We start from the raw sequence: 19,527 nt of genomic DNA on the forward strand, positions 1-19,527 counted from the left end.
GGTTAGAAGTCTAAAGTGCATTTCAATGAGCTGAAATCAAGGTTCACACAGGCTGTGTTCCTAATGCAGGCCTGTCCTAGTCTGTTTTGTGCTGTTATAACAGAATACCGCAGATTGGCTAATTTATAATGAATAAAAATGTATTGCCTCACAGTTCTGGAGGCTGGGAAGTCCAATATCTAGGTGCCAGCACCTGGTAAGGGCCTTCTTGCTGCATCATGGCATGGCAGAAGGCATCACATGGTGGAAGGGCAAAGAGAGGCAGAAGAGGGCCAAACTTGCCCTTTTACAATGGCATTAATCTCACCCATTAGGGCAGAGTCCTCATGGCCTAATCACTCCTTAAAGGTGATTTAATAACAATGGCTATTAAATTTCAACATGAGTCTTGGGGAAGATAATGATTCAAACCATAGCCAGGCCCTAGGAAAGAATCAAAGTCTTTGCCTTTTCCAGGTTCTAGAAGCTGCCTGCATTCCTTGGCTAGTTGTCCCCTCCTTTCTTCAATGCCGGCAGTGGAACAGCTTCAAACCTCTCTCTGACTCTGACCCCCTCTAAGCCTCCCTTTTCCACTTTAAAGGACCTTGTGATTAATTGGGTTCACCTGTGTTATCCATGATACTCCCATGATAATCTTTTTAAGGTCAGCTGATTAGCAACTTTAATTCCATCTGCAACCTTTATTTTATCTTGCCATGTAACAACATATTCACAGATTCTAGAGATTAGGGCATAAACCTGTCTAGGAGAGGCATTATTTTGCCTGCCACAATGGGGAACTGGAGACTTATGAGGTGTCAAATTATCAACTCACAGATGAGAGGTTATAAGGTGGAAAATACACCTTAACAGTGAACGAGTCAGACTATCCCCACCTGAACCCACTGGTAGATCTTAACATCTCTAGTGGCGGAACATCAAACATGGCGTGCATTCTAATGTTATGTAATATAAATAACATTGCCTGTGAAATATTCTTACCAAGAAAGCTTGACATTACTTTAAACAACCTTTTGGGACTTACAGTTTACCAGAAATACAGGGAATAGTAGAAAAAGTTAAGTGATACCATGAAGAAACAATCAGACAAATCCTGAAGATGGGTCGTTCTAGCGGAAAGCTGCCTCTGTTTCCTTAGTAAATCACTGGCATTAAAAAAAAAAAAACAGTTGGGGGCCGGGCGTGGTGGCTCACACCTGTAATCCCAGCACTTTGGGAGGCCGAGGTGGGGGGATCACGAGGCCAAGAGCTCGAGACCATCCTGGCCAACGTGGTGAAACCCCGTCTCTACCAAAAATGTGAAAAACAGCTGGGCCTGGTAGGGTGCGCCTGTAGTCCCAGCTACTCGGGAGGCTGAGGCAGGAGAATGGCGTGAACCCGGGAGGCGGAGCTTGCAATGAGCTGAGATCAGGCCATTGCACTCCAGACTGGGCGACAGAGCAAGACTCCGTCTCAAAAAAAAAAAAAAAAAAAGTTGAGGACTGTTCCAGATGAAATGATACTGATTCCTCCAGGAGCCGACCCTGATACATGGATCCGAGTTTATTTGGGAGGTACTAGAGATACCAGTAGAGAAGTGAGGCAGTGAAACAGAAAAAGAAGAGAGTCCACGATGGGTTTGTTGTTGAGCTGGCCGCCACAATGAGCAGCCGGACCTCAGTCCCATGAGAAACTCACAGTGACACAAAACACCAGATTCACAAAAGGCAAAGCCGCCTAAGTTTTATACACTGACTCACAAAAGTAATTTGTAGAGAACTGGTCCTTGGGGGTGTTAATTTGGCACTTTGGGCCTGTGGTAAGCAGGGAAAGCTGTCTTTTACCAGTGGTGTACCTCAGATATTTCACACCTGTGGGGCATTGCAAGTTAAGTCCCTTTCTCTATATGAAAAACTAGGTTCATAAATTATTATGAAATAAAATGAAAATAGTGGGAAAAATTACATAAATAGAAATGCAGACAGTGACAGTTCTTTTGTTGAACTCTATAAGTATGACATTATAAAATAATACTAAATAAAAATTACAAGATCAAAAGGGAAAACATAAACACTTTAAAGATAATTAAAGCCTTACATTACATTAAAGTCTTATATTTCACTTTTTTTTTCTTTAAAAGGAGTGAGTTGTGTACAGAGGGGTTAAATGCTTTTTAGACAAGAAAAAAAAACTGCACTAGAATCAACTTATTCATCATCATCTTCTTCACCTTCATCTTCCTCCTCCTCCTGATCCTCTTCATCTTCCTCCCCTTCCTTCTTCCTCTTGCTCTTTTCAGCCTTGGTGACTCCCTTTTTTTGCTGCATCAGGCTTTCCTTTAGTTCAATATGCAGCAAGATCCTTTTTGTATTTTTCCTTCAGCCTTGCAGCCTTCTTTTCATAAGGCTGCTTGTCATCTGCAGCAGTGCTATTCCACATGTCTCCCAGTTTCTTTGCAACATCACCAATGGACAGGCCAAGATGTTCTTTGATTTGGGGGCGACACTCAGAGCAGAACACGAAACAGGCTGCAGGAGGCCTCTTGGGTGCATTGGACTTGAACTTCTTTTTTGTCTCCCCTTTAGGGGGGATATAGATTTTCATTTCTCTTTCATAACGGGCCTTGTTTGCCTTTGCTGTATCTTCAAATTTTCCTTTCTCTTTAGCAGACATGGTCTTCCACCTCGCTGAGCACTTTTTAAAAATTTTTTCTGAGACAGAGTCTCTCTGTCGTCCAGGGTGGAACCCAGTGGTGAGGTCTTGGCTCACTCACTGCAGCCTCTGCCTCCTGGGTTCAAGTGATTCTCTTGCCTCAGCCTCCCGAGGAGCTAGGATTACAGACAACCGCCACCAAGACTGGCTAATATTTGGATTTTTAGTAGAGACAGGGTTCCACCATGTTGACCAGGCTAGTCTTGAACTGCTGACATCAAGTGATCTGCCTGCCTCGGCCTCCCAAAGTGCTGGGATTACAGGCGTGAGCCACCGCACCTGGCCTCTCTCTGAGCATTTCTTAGAAAACTCTCAGAAGTTGACTGAAGCTTCTTATGCTCCTTCTCACAAGTTTGCACAGGAAATGCATATGATAATATTTTGCCTCTAGGCTTCTTAGGATCTCCTTTGCCCATGTTTAGTTATTTTTTCCTCAGCGAGGCACAGAGTCACCCAGCGTCCATCTGGCTCCCACTTGCCCTGGCGCTGTGTCTATGGAGCTCAATGTACTGTAACAGCTGTGAGAGCAGGCCTCGTCACTCTCTCCACTCTGTGAAAAGTTTCTTTTACATGAAGCAACCCATATATAAAGGGTTTGTCAAAAATTCCCAAAAACCAATTTCACAAATTCCAAATATGATAATACTGTACATTACTTTGTTTTAGGGGGATGAGTTCTAGTGGATTTCAGTGGTCTCCAGAGTTGAAAATTGCCACTAGGTCGGGCACGGTGGCTCACACCTGTAATCCCAGCACTTTGGGAGGCCGAGGTGGGTGGATCACGAGGTCAGGAGATCGAGACCAGCCTGGCTAACACGGTGAAACCCCATCTCTACTAAAAATACAAAAAATTAGCCAGGCGTGGTGGCGGGCGCCTGTAGTCCCAGCTACTCGGGAGGCTGAGGCAGGAGAACGGCGTGAATCCGGGAGGCGGAGCTTGCAGTGAGCCGAGATCGCGCCACTGCCCTCCAGCCTGGGCGACAGAGAGAGACTCCGTCTCAAAAAAAAAAAAAAAAAAAGAAAAAAAAAAGAAAATTGCCACTAGAGAATTTTCACAATTCAACACAAAAACAAATGAACAAACAAACAAACCCTCCATTTTATTTTGAAAATCAGATAATATGGCTGAATGATAGCAAATATTGACATTATTTGAGTCATTGCTTTAAAATGAGTATACAGCTCTTGGTAGAAATGATCAAGTCATTCAAGCATAATCTTTTTATTTATTCTGGCATCTTTTGTCATTTCTCCTGGGATTCTCCTTCAAAGTTTGATTCTTTTTTCCATGTAAATATTCATTCTTTTTGTGTGGCATAGCCAAAAGTCTTCTCCACATTTTTTTATGTGCCAGACTTCAAGACTGAGATTTACTATACATTACTCAAGGCTAATTCTGGCTCTTCACAAAAATTTTTGTCTTATTTTAAGAAATGACCATAACCACCTCAACTTTCAGCAGTCACCAACCTGATAAGTCAGCAGCCATCAGTACTGAAGCAAGACCCTCCACCAGCAAAAAAATTATGACTCGATGAAGGCTTAGCTGATCACCAGCGTTTTTTAGCAATAAAGTATTTTCAATTAAGGTATGTACATTATTGCCTTCGATATAATGCTAGTGCATACTTAATAGACTATGGTATAGTATAAACATAACTTTTATACACACTGAGAAACCAAAATTTGTGTGACTTGCTTTATTATGAATTCACTTTATTGCAGTCATCTGAAACTGAATCCACAATATCTTGAAGGTATGACTGTATTTTGAAAGTCAACATTAACCTAACATCACAACTAAAAGAACTAGAGAGCCAAGAGCAAACAAATCCCAAAGCTGGCAGAAGACAGGAAATAACCAAAATCAGGGCTGAAATGAAAGACATTGAGACACAAAAAATCATTCAAAAGATCAACAAACCCTGAAGCTGATCTTTTGAAAAAAATTAATAAAATAGACCACTAACTAGACTAATAAAGAAGAAAGAGAGAAGATTCAAATAAACACAATTGGAAACAACAAAGGGGATATTAACACTGACCCCACAGAAATACAAGCAACTGCCAGGATAGTACAAAAATCTCTATGCACATAAACTAGAAAATCTAGGAGAAATTGGTGAATTCCTAGACACATATACTCTACCAAGACTGAAGCAGGAAGAAATTGAATCCCTGCACAGACCAATAATGAGCTCTGAAATTGTCAGTAATAGCTTACCAACCAAAAAAAGCCCAAGACCAGATGGATTCACAGCCGAATGCTACCTCATGTACAAAGAAGAGCTGGTACCATTCCTGCTGAAACTATCACAAAAAATTGAGGAGGAGAGAATCCTCCCTAACTCATTCTGTGAGTTCAGCATCATCCTGATAGTAAAACCTGGTAGAGACATGAAAACAAAAAACAAAACAAAACAAAAATACCCACTTTAGGCCAGTAATATCCTTGGTGAACATTGATGCAAAAGTCCTCAACAAAATACTGGCAAACTGAATCCAATAGCACATCAAGAAGCTTATCTGCCACAATCAAGTAGGCTTCATCTCTGGGATGCAAGTTTGGTTCAACATACACAAATCAAAAAATGTGATTCATCACATAAACACGAGTAAAAACAAAAACCACATGATTATCTCAATAGATGCAGAAAATGCTTTCAATAAAATTCAACACCCCTTCATGTTAAAAACTCTCAATAAACTCGATATTGAAGGAATATATCTCAAAATAATGAGAGCCATCTATGACAAACCCACAGCCAACATCATACTGAATGGGCAAAAGCTGGAAGCATTTCCCTTGAAAATCAGCACAAGGCAAGGATGCCCTCTCTCACCACTCCTGTTGAACATAGTATTGGAAGTCCTGGGCTGGGCAGTCAGGCAAGAGGAAGAAATAAAGGGCATCCAACTAAGAAGAGAAGAAGTCAAACTATCCCTGTTTGCAGACAACATAATCCTATATCTAGAAAACCCCATAGTCTCAGTCCAAAAGCTCCTTAAGCTGATAAACAACTTCAGCAAAGTCTCACAATACAAAATCAATGTGCAAAAATCACTAACATTCCTATACATCAATAACAGCCAAACCGAGAGCCAAATTAGGAACACAATCCCATTCACAATTGCCATGAAAAAATTATAAAATACCTAGGAATACAGCTAACCAGGGAGGTGAACAATCTTTACAAAGAGAACTATAAAACACTGCTCAAAAAAATTAGAGATGACACAAACAAATGGAAAAACATTCCATGCTCACAAATAGAAAGAATAAATATCATTAAAATGGCCATACTGGGCCGGGCGCGGTGGCTCAAGCCTGTAATCCCAGCACTTTGGGAGGCCGAGACGGGCGGATCACGAGGTCAGGAGATCGAGACCATCCTGGCTAACACGGTGAAACCCCGTCTCTACTAAAAATACAAAAAAAAAACTAGCCGGGCGAGGTGGCGGGCGCCTGTGGTCCCAGCTACTCGGGAGGCTGAGGCAGGAGAATGGCGTAAACCCGGGAGGCGGAGCTTGCAGTGAGCTGAGATCCGGCCACTGCACTACCGCCTGGGCGACAGAGCGAGACTCCGTCTCAAAAAAAAAAAAAAAAAAAAAAAAAAAAAAATGGCCATACTGCCCAAAGCAATTCATACATTCAATGCTATTCCTATTAAACTATCATTGATATTTTTCACATAACTCAAAAAACACTATTTTAAAATTCATATGGAACCATAAAAAAAAAAAACCTGAAGAGCTAAGACAAACAAACTCCACTCAAACTATACTACAGGGCTACAGTAATCAAAGCAACACAGCACTGGTACAAAAACAGACACATAGAGTAATGGAATAGAACCGAGAGCCTAGAAATAAGGCCACACAGCTACAACTATCTGATCTTCAACAAAGCTGACAAAAATAAGCAATGGGGAAAGGATTCCCTGTTCAATGAATGGTGCTGGGATAACTGTCTACCGATATGCAGAAAATTGAGATTGGACCCCTTCCTTATACCATATGCAAAAATTAACTCAAGATGAATTAAAGACTTAAATGGAAAACTTAAAACTATAAAATCCCTGGAAGACAACCTAGGTAATACCATTCTGGAGTTAGATTTCATGATGAAGACAACAAAAGCAATTGCAACAAAAGCAAAAATTGACAAATGGGATCTATTTATATTAACAAGCTTCTGGACAGCAAAGGAAACGATCAACGGAGTGAACAGACAACCTATAAAGTGGGAGAAAATTTTTATAAGCTATGCATCTGACAAAGGTATAATATCGACAATAATGCAATCCACAATAATGCTATCCACAATAGCATCTATCAGGAACTTAACCAAATTTACAAATAACAACAAACAACCCCATTAAAGTGGGCAAACGACATGAACACTTTTCAAAAGAAGACATACATGTGGCCAACAATCATATGAAAAAAAGTTCAACATTACTGATCATTAGAGAAATGCAAATCAAAACCACAGTGAGAGGCCATCTCACAACAGTCAGAATGGCCATTATTAAAAAGTCAAAAAACAACAGATGCTGGCATGGTTGTGGAGAAAAGGGAACACATTTACATGTTGATGGGAGCGTAAATTAGTTCATTGTGGAAGACAGTGTAGCAATTCCTCAAAAACCTAAAGACAGAAATACCATTCGACCCAGCAATCCCATTACTGGGTATATACCCAAAAGAATATAAGTCATTCTATCGTAAAGACATGCATGCATGCATAGGTTCATTGCAACACTATTCACAATAGCAAATACATGGAATCAACCTAAATGCCCATCAACAGAAGACTGCACAAAGAAAATGTGGTTCATATATGCCATGGAATACTATGCAGCCATAAAAAGAATGAAATCATGTCCTTTGCAGGAACATAGATGGAGCTGGAGGCCATTATCCTTAGCAAACTAACTCAGGAACAGAAAACCAAATACCGCATGTTCTCACTTATAAGTAGGAGCTAAATGATGAGACCACATGGACACAAAGAGGGAAACAACAAACACTGGGGCTTACCAGAGGGTAGAGGTTGGGAGGAGGGAGAGGAGCAGAAAAAATAACTATTGGGTAGTAGACTGAGTACCTGGGTGATGAAATAATCTGTACATCAAACCCCTGTGCCACGAGTTTACCTGTATAAAAAACCTGCATCCCTGAACCTAAAAGTTAAATAAAAAAATAAAAATAAATTATCCTTACTGTGCACACAGCTTAATTTGCCTGGTATAGTCTGTTTCACTGTTATAACTACATTTGGCAGCAGATTTTATAGATGAGGAGAGATTGAAAAGAATGGATAATGTTAGACGCAACAAAAATTTTTTATTGTAAATTGACAATTTATAATTGCATAAATTTACGGGTTACAAAGTGATGTCATAAATTGTGGATACAATGTAGAATAATTAAATCAAGCTAGTTAACATACCCAATACTTCAAATTTCAAATACATTTTTTTTTTTTTTTTTTTTGAGATGGAGTTTCACTCCTGTTGCCCAGGCGGGAGTGTAATGGTAAGATCTCAGCTTACCACAACCTCCACCTCCTGGGTTCAAGCGATTCTCCCACCTCAGCCTCCTGAGTAGCTGGGATTACAGGCATTCGCCATCACGCCCAGCTAATTTTGTGTTTTTAGTAGAGACACGGTTTCTCCATGTTGGCCAGGCTGGTCTCGAACTCGTGACCTCAGGTGATCCTCCCGTCTTGGCCTCCCAAAGTGCTGCGATTACAGGCGTAAGCCACCATGCCCGGCAGTTCAAATACATTTCTGTGATGAGAACATCAATTTTGAAAGGCATAATACTCCACTGTTAAGTATATGCACTACTCAAAAAAAAGTATAACAGAAGTGTACAACAGAACTCCAAAAAAGTATAAAACATATTTTTCCTGTCTGAGATTTTGCACCCTTTGACCATCATTAATTTTTTTTTTTTTTTTTTTTTTTTTTTTTTTTTTTTGAGACAGTCTCACTCTGTCACCTAGGCTGGAATGCAGTGGCGCAATCCCGGCCCACCACAACCTCCACCTCCTGGGTTCAAGTGACTCTTCTGCCTCAGCCTCCCCAGCAGCCAGGACCACAGGCACGCAGCACCACACCCGGCCAACTTTTTCTGTATTTTTATTAGAGATGGGGTTTTGCCATGTTGCCTAGGCTGGTCTCAAACTCCTGACCTCAGGTGGTCTGCCCACCTCGGCCTCCCAAAGTGCTGGGACCACAGGTGCAAACCACTGTCCCTGGCCTAAAATTTTTATGAGACAAATATCAATTTCAAAACAGCATCAAAAAGTGAGCAGGCCAGGTACGATGGCCACGCCTGCAATCCCAGCACCCTAGGAGGCCAAGGAATATTTTTCTGTACTAAAAATACAAAAATATTTGTCTCTACTAAAAAATACCAAAAAAAGAAAAGAAAAGAAAAGGAAAAAAAAGCCTGCTGGGCATGGTGGCGCATGCCTGCAACCCCAGTCACTCGGGAGGCTGAGGCAGGAGAACTGCCCAAACCGGGGAGGCAGAGGGTGCAGCGAGCCAAGATCACGCCACTGTACCCCAGCCTGGGCAACAAGAGCGAAACTTCATCTCAAAAAAAAAAAAAAAAAAGAGTGAGCATATTTTAACCATCCTCAGCTCATAATAGAGCTAATAGGTCAACAGAATAAAAATTCATGCTATTACATGTGTAATGAACTGGCAACAAGAGAAAGTTGGTGGAAGGAAAGGCAGAGGAACTGTGTCTTGTAAGAATTAGAATCGAGGGGCTCCATAATCAACTGGCATCCATTCAATGTTGTATCTATGGTTAGAAACACACATGATAGGAACTCCAGGAATCTTACAGATTCTTCTTTTAAGGTCCCAGTCAACTGTGGCCATAATGTGACACTTATGCTGAGTTACTTCTGTACTAAGCAGTCATCTGCATAGGTTCCTTTGTGTGTACATGGTAATAGTTGAAATCTTGGATCCTTGGTGATCCTTAAAGCCACTTGATACTTCTGCCCCAATTTCTCAGTTTCAGCCATTACACAATCAGTTATACAAGGGATACACTTGGCATACAGACAATCCATCACTGACTGCACTAAGTCCAGTTTGGCTTTTATGGAAAAGTTGATAAAGTTGGTATCAACGAGGATGTGGTAAGGTGGGCTGAGCTGTGTATTATATTGGAAAAATAAGCAGGAAGGGCGTTGGGGAACTCCTCTTTCCCCAACGAGAAGAATCCCCAATCCCAATGGGATTCTTCTTTTCTTTCTTTTTAGATTTTAATCTATCCTTTTCTTTAAGCCTCTGACCTCTGAGACTAAGCATTCGCCTCATGTTTGCATATTTCCTTGTTTTGTTTTGCTTCCCCATGGTCACATCACACTTTTGTTTCTTCCGTAATCACCAACAAAATGAATTTTTTTTTAACAAAGTTTTAACAAATGTCACACATTAAAAACACTTCTGAAAGTGTGAATACCATAAAGATTCAGAAAATGATTATACAAGAGACAAGTAAAGATTTGGGATTAACAGCTTCCAGTTTTACGTGAACTGCACTATGCATACCAAACAAAAATATTGTGCCTCAGAATTCACACTTTGTTTTACTGTTTTAAATTTTTAACACAAATAAAATCTCTAAGAGGGCACATAAAGTAACAGATTTAAATAACTCAGGTTCTGATTCTTCACCTTCAACTCACTAAACTATCATTTATTTCATATCTACCATTTAAATACCATTTAAATAGGAATATGTAGTACAACAGAGGTTGGAGGAACAGACTACACCCTAAGCAAGCGCCCACAGTTCCAAACCTTTATAAACTTACTCTTGAAATAAATGTGGCTCATATGTTGAGTCTACATATGTTGGGATTGACTGTTAACTGGGATTCCTCTGAATTAACTTCCATGTCGAATACAATGCGTAGTGAAGAATATGTAATTTTAAAATTATCATTTGGTTCTGGTTCCAGTTAAGATGAAGTAAGCACATTCCACCCTGTCTCTTACATTGAATGCAACAAAAAATCCTGGAAAAAATGCATGAAGCAGCAATCTGAGGACTCTGAAAAGTAAATAGTAACAAGAGGATTGGAAAAGGAAACCAAAACTTGAAGAATCATTACTATAGTGGTGAGTTTTCTTGGTTTTTATTCCTCCAATATCTCCCAACCTGGACATAGAGGCAGCCTGAATCCCAGAACACCACACCCAGTACGAATACCATATTTAATGGGGAAAGACTGAATCTTTGCACTCCAAAATGGGACAAAGCAAGAATCTCTACTCTCATGACTACTATTCAATATTGTAGTAAAACTATCCTTATTTACAGATGACATGATTATCCATGTAGGAAATTCCAAGGAATATACAAGCAAAGCTCCTATAAATAATAAGTGAATGTAGCAAAGTTGCTTTATACAATGTCAGCATTTAAATATGAAATGTTCATCTACATAATAGTAATGAACAATTGGAGACCAAATAGGTATAAATCTTAAAAAAAAAAAAAAGAAATAGAGTGGTCGGGCATGGGGGCTCGTGCCTGTAATCCCAGCACTTTGGGAGGGAGGCCAAGGCGGGCGGATCACTTGAGGTCAGGAGTTCAAGACCAGCCTGGCCAACATGGTGAAAACCCGTATCTACTAAAAATACAAAAAATTAGCCAGGCGTGGTGATGCATGCCTATAATCCCAGCTACTCGGGGGGCTGAGACAGGAGAATTGCTTGAGGCAGAAGTTGCAGTGAGCCAAGATCATGCCATTGCACCACTGCACCCCAGCCTAGGTGACAGAGCCAGACTAACACTCTCTCTTGCAGGCTGAAATACAATGGTGCAATCATAGCTCACTGCAGCCTTGAACTCCTGGGCTCAAGCTATCCTACTACCTCAGTCTCCTGAGTAGCTGGGATTACAGGTGTAAGCCACCACAACTGGCTGAAACAGGTATAAATCTAACAGAACATGTTCAGAATCTGTAAGCTGAAAACTACAAAATGCTGACAAAAATAAATTTAAAAATCTAAATGGAAGGAAAATATATCATGTCTATGGGTTGGAATACTCAGTATAGTGAGAATTTTAACTCTCTCTAAATAGATCTATAGGTTTAATACAATTCCAATCAAAATCCCAGAAGTTGTTTTTGTAGATATAAACAGCCTATTCTAAAATTTATATGGAAGGCCAAAGGAACAAGAATGATCAAAAACATTTTCACAAAAGAAGAATAAATTTTGAGAATTCATGGTACCCACTTTTAATATTTATTCTAAATCTAAAGTAATCAAAACAGCATGATATTAGCAAAAAAGATAAATACACAGATCAATGAAACAGAATAGAGTCCAGAAGTAGATGCACAGAAAGGGGCCAATTGATCTTTTGACAAAGGTAAAAAGACCATTCAATAAGAAAAAGCAATTTCAACATATAGCATTTAAACAATTGTTCATCCAAATGCAAAAGAATGAACTTCAATCCAAACTTATGTCTTATGCAAAAAAAAAAAAAAAAAAACCCTAAAAATTAATCATAGATCTAATGGTAAAATGAAAAGCTATTAAAATCTTAGAAGAAAGGACAGGAGAAAAATATCTGTTACTTTGAGTTAGGCAAAGAGTTCCTAGATATGACACCAAAACATAATGCATTTAAATATTGATAAATTGGACTTAGTAAAAATTAAAAACTTTTGCTCTGTAAAAGATACTGAGACAATGAAAAGACAATCTACAGACTGGAAGAAAACGTGTGCAAATCATATTCACAAAGGACTTGTATAAAGAATAGTTAAAGAAATGTCAATACTTGAATTAGTCCATTTTCACACTGCTATAAAGAATACCTGAGGCAAGGTAGTTTATAAAGAAAGGAGGTTTAATTGACTCACAGTTCCACATGGCTGAGGAGGCCTCAGAAAACTTACAATCATGTAGAAGGTGTAGGGAAAGCAAGGAACATCTTACATGGCGGCAGGAGACACAGTGCAGAGAAAATAGCCACTTTCAAAACGACATATCTCATGAAAACTTCCTCACTATCACAAGAACAGCATGGGGGAAACCACCTGCATGATCTAATCACCTCCCACCAGGTCTCTTCTTCAAAAAAGGGGATTGCAATTCGAGATGAGATTTGGGTGGGGACACAGAGCCAAATTACATCAACACTCAACAATAAAATGAGCAAACTAAACTAAAAGGAAGCAAAAAGAAGAAAATGATAAAGATTAAAGTGGAAATTAATGAAAAACAATAAAGAAAATTGAAAAACAAGTTTGTCCTTTGAAAGGATAAACAAAATTGACAAACCTTTAGCTAGACTGACCAATTAAAAAAGACTGAGGACTCGAATTACTAAAATTGGCCGGGCACAGTGCTTGTAATCCTAGCACTTTGGGAGGCTGAGGTGGGCAGATCGAATTGAGATCAGGAGTTCAAGACTAGCCTGGCCAACATGGTGAAACCCCATCTCTAATAAAAATACAAAAATTAGCCGAGTGTGGTGGCACATGTCTTTAATCCCAGCTTCTTGGGAGGCTGAGGCAGGAGAATCACTTGAACCTGGGAGGTGGAGGTTGCAGTGAGCTGAGATTGTGCCACTGCACTCCAGCCTGGGTGACAGGGCAAGACTCTGTCTCAAAAAAACAAACAAACAAACAAAACAAAAAACAAACAAACAAACAAAAAAGCAAAAAACTAAAAGCAGGAGTGAAAGAAGGGACATTACTACTGACCTTACAGAAATAATAAGGGACAAATTCTTTATTAAAATAGGAACAAATTCCTAGAAAGACACAAACTACTGAAACTGGTTGAAGAAGCAATAGAAAAACCTGAACAGATCTATAACAAGAGATTGAATTAGTAATCAAAACCTACCCATAAAGAAAAGCCCAGACCCAGATGGTTTCACTGGCAAATTCTACCAAACACTTCAAGAATTAATACCAATTCTTCACAAACTTTTCTGACAAATCAGAGGAGGGACCATTTCCCAACTCATTCTATGAGGCCAGATTATGTTGATACTAAAGCCAGACAAAGACATCACAAGAAAAGAAAACTACAGACCAATATCTTTTATGAATATAGATTTTAAAATTCTCAGCAAAATACTAACAAGCTAAATTCAGCAACATACAAAAAGTATTATACACCATGACCAAGTGGAATTTAACCCAAGATTATGAAGTTGCTTTAAAATTTGAAAACCAATTAATAGACTATACCATATCATGGCAGGGTGCAGTGGCTCATGCCTGTAATCCCAGTACTTTGGGAGGCTGAGGCAGGCAGATCACCTGAGGTCAGGAGTTTGAGACCACCTGGCCAACATGGTGAAACCCCATCGCTACTAAAAATACAAAAATTAGGCAGGCATGTGCCTGTACTCCCAACTACTTGGGAGGCTGAGGCAGAATCAGCACTCGAACCCAGGAGGTGGAGGTTGCAGTGAGCCGAGATCACATCACTTCATTCCAGCCTGGAAAACAGAGCAAGACTCCATCTCAAAAAAAAAAAAAAAAATATATATATATATATATATATATATATATATATATATACACACACACACACACACACACACACACCATATCAATATAATAAATGATTTTTAAAAACCGTATGATTTTCTCAATGCAGAAAAAAACATTTTATAAAATTTAACACCTCATAATAAAAACATTCAGTAAACTAGAATAGAAAGAAACTTCTTCAACCTGATAAAGGACATCTACAAAAAATAACAACTAACATTATATTTAATGGGGAAAGAGTAAATGATTTCACCTGAAGAACAGGAACAAAACAAGGATATCCAGTCTTGCTGCTTATATTCAACATTTTACTGAAGGTTCTAGCCAGGAAAATTAGGCAAGAAAATGAAATAAAAGGCATCCAGATTTGAAATGTATAAGTGAAACTATCTGTTTTCAGAAGACATAATCTTGTAAAAGGAATATCCTAAGGAACCCACTTAAAACAATTAGAACTAACAAATTAGTTTGGTAAAGTTGCAGGACGCTAGGTCAATATTCATAAATTAATCATATTGCTATACATTTGCAAAGAACAATCCAAATATGAAATTAAGGAAGCAATTCAATTTACAGTAGTATCAAAAACAGTAAAATACTTACGAATATATTTAGCAAAAGAAATGCAAAACTTATGCTCTGAAAACTACAAAGTATTGTTGAAAGAAATTAAAGAAGACTCTAATAAATAGAAAGACATCCCATGTTCATGGATAAAAAACTTAATATTGTTAAGATGGTAATACTTATCAAGTTGATCTACAAATTTAATGTGATTCACATCAGTTTCCAGCTAACTACTTTGTAGAAATTGACAGGCAGTTTCTAAAATTTATATGGAAATTCAAGGGACACCATGTGGTCAAAACAATCTTGGAAAAGAAGCTGGAAGATTCATACTTCCCAATTTCAAACTTACTACAAAGATACAGTAATTGATACAGTGTGGTACTGGTATAAAGTAGGTATATAGATCAATAGAATAAACTGAGAGTTCAGAAATAAACCCTCACATTTATGGTTAGTTGAGAAATTCTTTTTGTTTAGATTTTTTGTTTTCTTTCATTGTCAAAGCTCTTCTCAGGCTTAATTGAGTTTTGATAAGGGTCCCAAGACAATTCAATGGGGAAAGAACAATCTTTCTTTTTAAAATTTTTGTACTTTTTTGTGGGTACATAGTAGGTGTATATTTATTTGGTATATGAGATATTTTGATACAGACATGCAATGTGTAATAATCACATCATGGGAAATGGAATACCTATCCCTTCAAGCATTGATCCTTTGAGGTATAGTTTTTTCAACAAATAATGCTGGGGCAATTGGATATTCACATGTAAAAGAATGAATTAAGATAATATCTCATACATATGCAAAAATTAACTCAGAATGAATTAAAAACTTAAATATAAGATCTAAAACTGTAAAACTATTTGAAGAAGAAAATATAGATGTATATCTTCATGACCTTGGTCTAGGTAGTAGTTTCTTAGATGTGATACGAAAAATACAAACTCCAAAAAAAAAAAAAAAAAACCGATGAACTGGACTTCATCAAAACTAAAAACTTTTGTGTTACAAAAGACACCGCCAAGAAAGTGAAAAGAAAAACCACAGAATAGAAGAAAATACTTGTAATTCACCTAACTAATAAGGGGCTTGTATCTAGAAGATATAAATAAATTTTACAACTCAAAAGTAAAAAGACAAATACAATTTCAAAGTAGTCAAATGACTTGAATAGACATTTTTCCAAAAAAGACACACAAATGGCCAGAAAGCACATGAAAAGATGTTCAACATTATTAATTGTCAGGGAAATACAAATCAGAACCACAACAAGATGCCACTTCACACCCACTAGGATGGCTAGAACTAAAAAGACAGATAAAAATATCCAGGCAAAGTAGCTCACACTTGTAAGGCCATCACTTTGGGAGGCTGACGCAGGAGGATTGCTTGAGTCCAGCAGCTCAAGACGAGCCTGGGCAACATAAACATAAGAAGACCCCAAGTCTACAAAAAATTTAAAAATTAGCTGGGCATGGTGGCATGCATTTGTAGTCCCAGCTACTCGGGAGGCTGATGTGAGAGGATCACTTGAGCCCAAAGGTCAAGGTTGCAGTGAGCTGAAATCTCGCCACTACACTCCAGCCTGGGCGATAGAGTGAGACCCTGTCTCAAAAAAACAAAACAAAAAAAAGACAGATAAAAACAAGCGTTGGTGAGGATGTGAAGAAACTGATACTACCCTATTGCATTGCTTGTGGGAATGTAAAATGATGCAGTTGCTGTGTAAAAAAAAAAATTGGTAGTTCTTCCAAAGGTTAACATAGAGAAAAATGACCCAGCATTTCCCCTCCTAAGTATATACCAAGAGAATGAAAACATATAGCAGAAGTATTCATAATAGCCAAAAAGTGGAAACAACCCAAATGTCCATCAACTGATGAATGGATAAATTATATATATATCAATATATATGAATATTATTTGGCTATGAAAAGGAATGATGAACTGATGCATGATGCAACATGGATGAACCTTGAAAACATTTATGCTAAGTGAAAGAAGCCAGTCACAAAAGGCCATATATTATATGATTTTATTTGTATGAATTGTCCAGACTAAACAAATTTATAGAGACAGAAAGTAGATTAGATGCAGAAACTCCTCTAGGATTGGGAGGTATTTTCCTGGAGAAGTGAAAACTTGTAATCACACAAAAGCCTGTTTGTGAATGTTTATAGCAACCTCATTTGTAATTACCAAAAACTCAAACAACCCAAATGTCCTGTAACCGTGAGTGAATAAACAAATAGAGGTAGATCAATACAATTGAATATTATCCAGCAGTAAAAAGGAATGGGCTATTGACGCGTGCAACAATTTGGATGGATCGCAAAGGGATTATGCTAAGTGAAAGAAGTCAGTCTCCAAAGGCTGCATACTGTCTAGTTTCGTTTGTATAACATTCTGGAAAAGAAGAAACTGTAAAGACAGAGAACAGATCAGTGGTTTCCAGAGATTACGGGTAGGGGAGAGGGTTTGATTATAAAGGGGCAGCACAGGGACGTTTTCTGGGGTGACAGAGCTGTTCTGAATCCTGATTGTGATGGTGGTTAGACAAATCTATACATACGGTCAACCTTTTAGAAATGTACTATGAAAAAGTCAATTTTACTGTATGTAAACAGAAAAATAATAGTTGTGACGATTTGTGATATATGTAAAGAAATATGTATAGTGTGGGTGTGTTTGTGTGTATACACACACACATAATTTAAACTCAACAATCACTGCAGGGATTGTTTAGAATTTAGACCACCAACAAAAGTTCTTTGAGGTGAGAAACATTTTATCTCTGACATTGTTCAAAATTGCTGGGAAATGGTAATAACTTAAAAAGCAGACCAACTTTTAGTATTATTATTGTTTTAAATATTCTACAAACAATAAACCTTTTATCACCTTCTCTAGGAAGGATGGGTCTCATCGTTACAACCCTGGTATGTCTCTCCCTTTTGTGATTCTAAAATAGAAGCCTTTAGGCCCAGAGAAACTGGTCTTGAAAGTTGGAAATCAGTAGACTGAAAGGTCCAAGGGCTATGGGTGGGGCTCTGACAGTGTCTGCTATAGGCAACCAAATCCTGGTTTGAACAAATCAACTGTTAAATTTATAAAGTATTTCAACTGGGGCAATTAGGTAAATTTTAATATATATTAAATATTAGGTTATATAAAGGGATTATTTTTAATATTGATAGTATACTAATATATTGTGGCTTTGTTTAGAGATGAAGTATTCATATTGAGGTATTTCATAGTGACATTTCACAATGTCTGCAATTTGCTTTTAAATTTGTCAAAAACTAAGGTGGAATAAATGTGACAAAATGTTAAATAGTTATTAAATTTATATGATTAGTATACAAATATTCAGATTTATTATACTATTCTCTACTTTCTTATACACTTGAAAGTTTTTACAGTAAAAAGTTTTTAAAGTAAAAAGCACATTGGAAAAGCATTTCTTAGTGCCAAAGCCAGTGAACCCTCACTCTAATAAGATCCCATGACCCTGTTATGGCACATCGCAATATGCTGAATCAAAGAACACCTGGAGCATGTCAGTAGCCTTCGGAAAAGAAAATGGAAAAGTAAGTAACATCCTTCTAAAGCTCCTACCCTAAAATGCTAGAACAAAGACTATTTAGGGCTGAAATGGGCAAACATTCAGTTATCCTGAAAGCTTGATTTTCCAGTAGGTCCCATTCTCCATTGGTTCTGGGATGGAAAGATGACAAAAGTCTAGTCAATGAGTCATTTTCAAAATGTTTCGTTTAACTACAAAAGAGAAAGTAGAATGCAAGCCTGAGGCCACTGATGGCCATTTGTACTTCATTTGGAGAAAGTCTGCCTGACATGAAGACAACTTAGAGTACAGCTGATCTAAGAGATGGAGAAAAGCAGCTCAGCTGATGGTGTTTGAACACCTGATTCCTACTCTCCCTGAGATATACTCTGGAAATTTTAGTTGTAAATGTCTATAATTATTATTATTGTCATTACTATGAAGAAGAAAAAAAGAAAATTCCTTCTTTTTAAGTCAGTGTGACTTGAGTGTCAATCACTTGCAAATAATACACTCTTGTCATATCCTCTGACCTATGAGGTTAGGTCATAAAAGGTCATGTAACTTCCACTTTGCTCTCTGGGACATCTGCCTTGGAACCCTGAGTCAACATGTAAGAGGTCTGATATCTTGAGGATACCATGATGGAAGTGCTCCAATCAACTGTCCAGCTGAGCCCAGCCTTCCAGCCATTCATACCAAGGAGTCAGACATGTGACTGAACCCGTCTTGGGATCTCCAGACCAACACATCTACCAGCCGAATACCACCAAGAGATCTTGGTCAACAATAAAAAAAGCTCTGCCCAAATTTCTGACCCATAAATGATACAATAAAATGGTTATTGTTTAAACCACTACATTTTGGGGTCATTTGTTATGCAACAGTAGTTAACAGGAACAGGCAGCCATGAGGGTGCAGCTAAACTGGGCAGTGGCAGATGCAGTTTTTTTGTTTTGTTTGTTTATTTGTTTGTTTTTTGTTTTTGAGACAGAGTCTCGCTCTGTTGTCCAGGCTGGAGTGCAGTGGTGTGATCTCTGCTCACTGCAAGCCCCATCTCCTGGGTTCCCGCCATTCTTCTGCCTCAGCCTCCTGAGTAGCTGGGACTACAGGCACCCACCACCACACCTGG

At 38.4% G+C, this 19,527-nt stretch overlaps 2 pseudogenes; both read right to left on the reverse strand.

Moving 5' to 3' along the window:
- Positions 1-1,463: 1,463 nt before the first annotated feature.
- Positions 1,464-3,502, reverse strand: LOC100997852 (annotated as a pseudogene).
- Positions 3,503-9,319: 5,817 nt separating this feature from the next.
- On the reverse strand, positions 9,320-11,264 carry LOC110740744 (annotated as a pseudogene).
- Positions 11,265-19,527: the final 8,263 nt, after the last annotated feature.

This window comes from Papio anubis, chromosome 1, assembly GCF_008728515.1.
Source record: "Papio anubis isolate 15944 chromosome 1, Panubis1.0, whole genome shotgun sequence".
NCBI classification, from domain to species: Eukaryota; Metazoa; Chordata; class Mammalia; order Primates; family Cercopithecidae; genus Papio; species Papio anubis.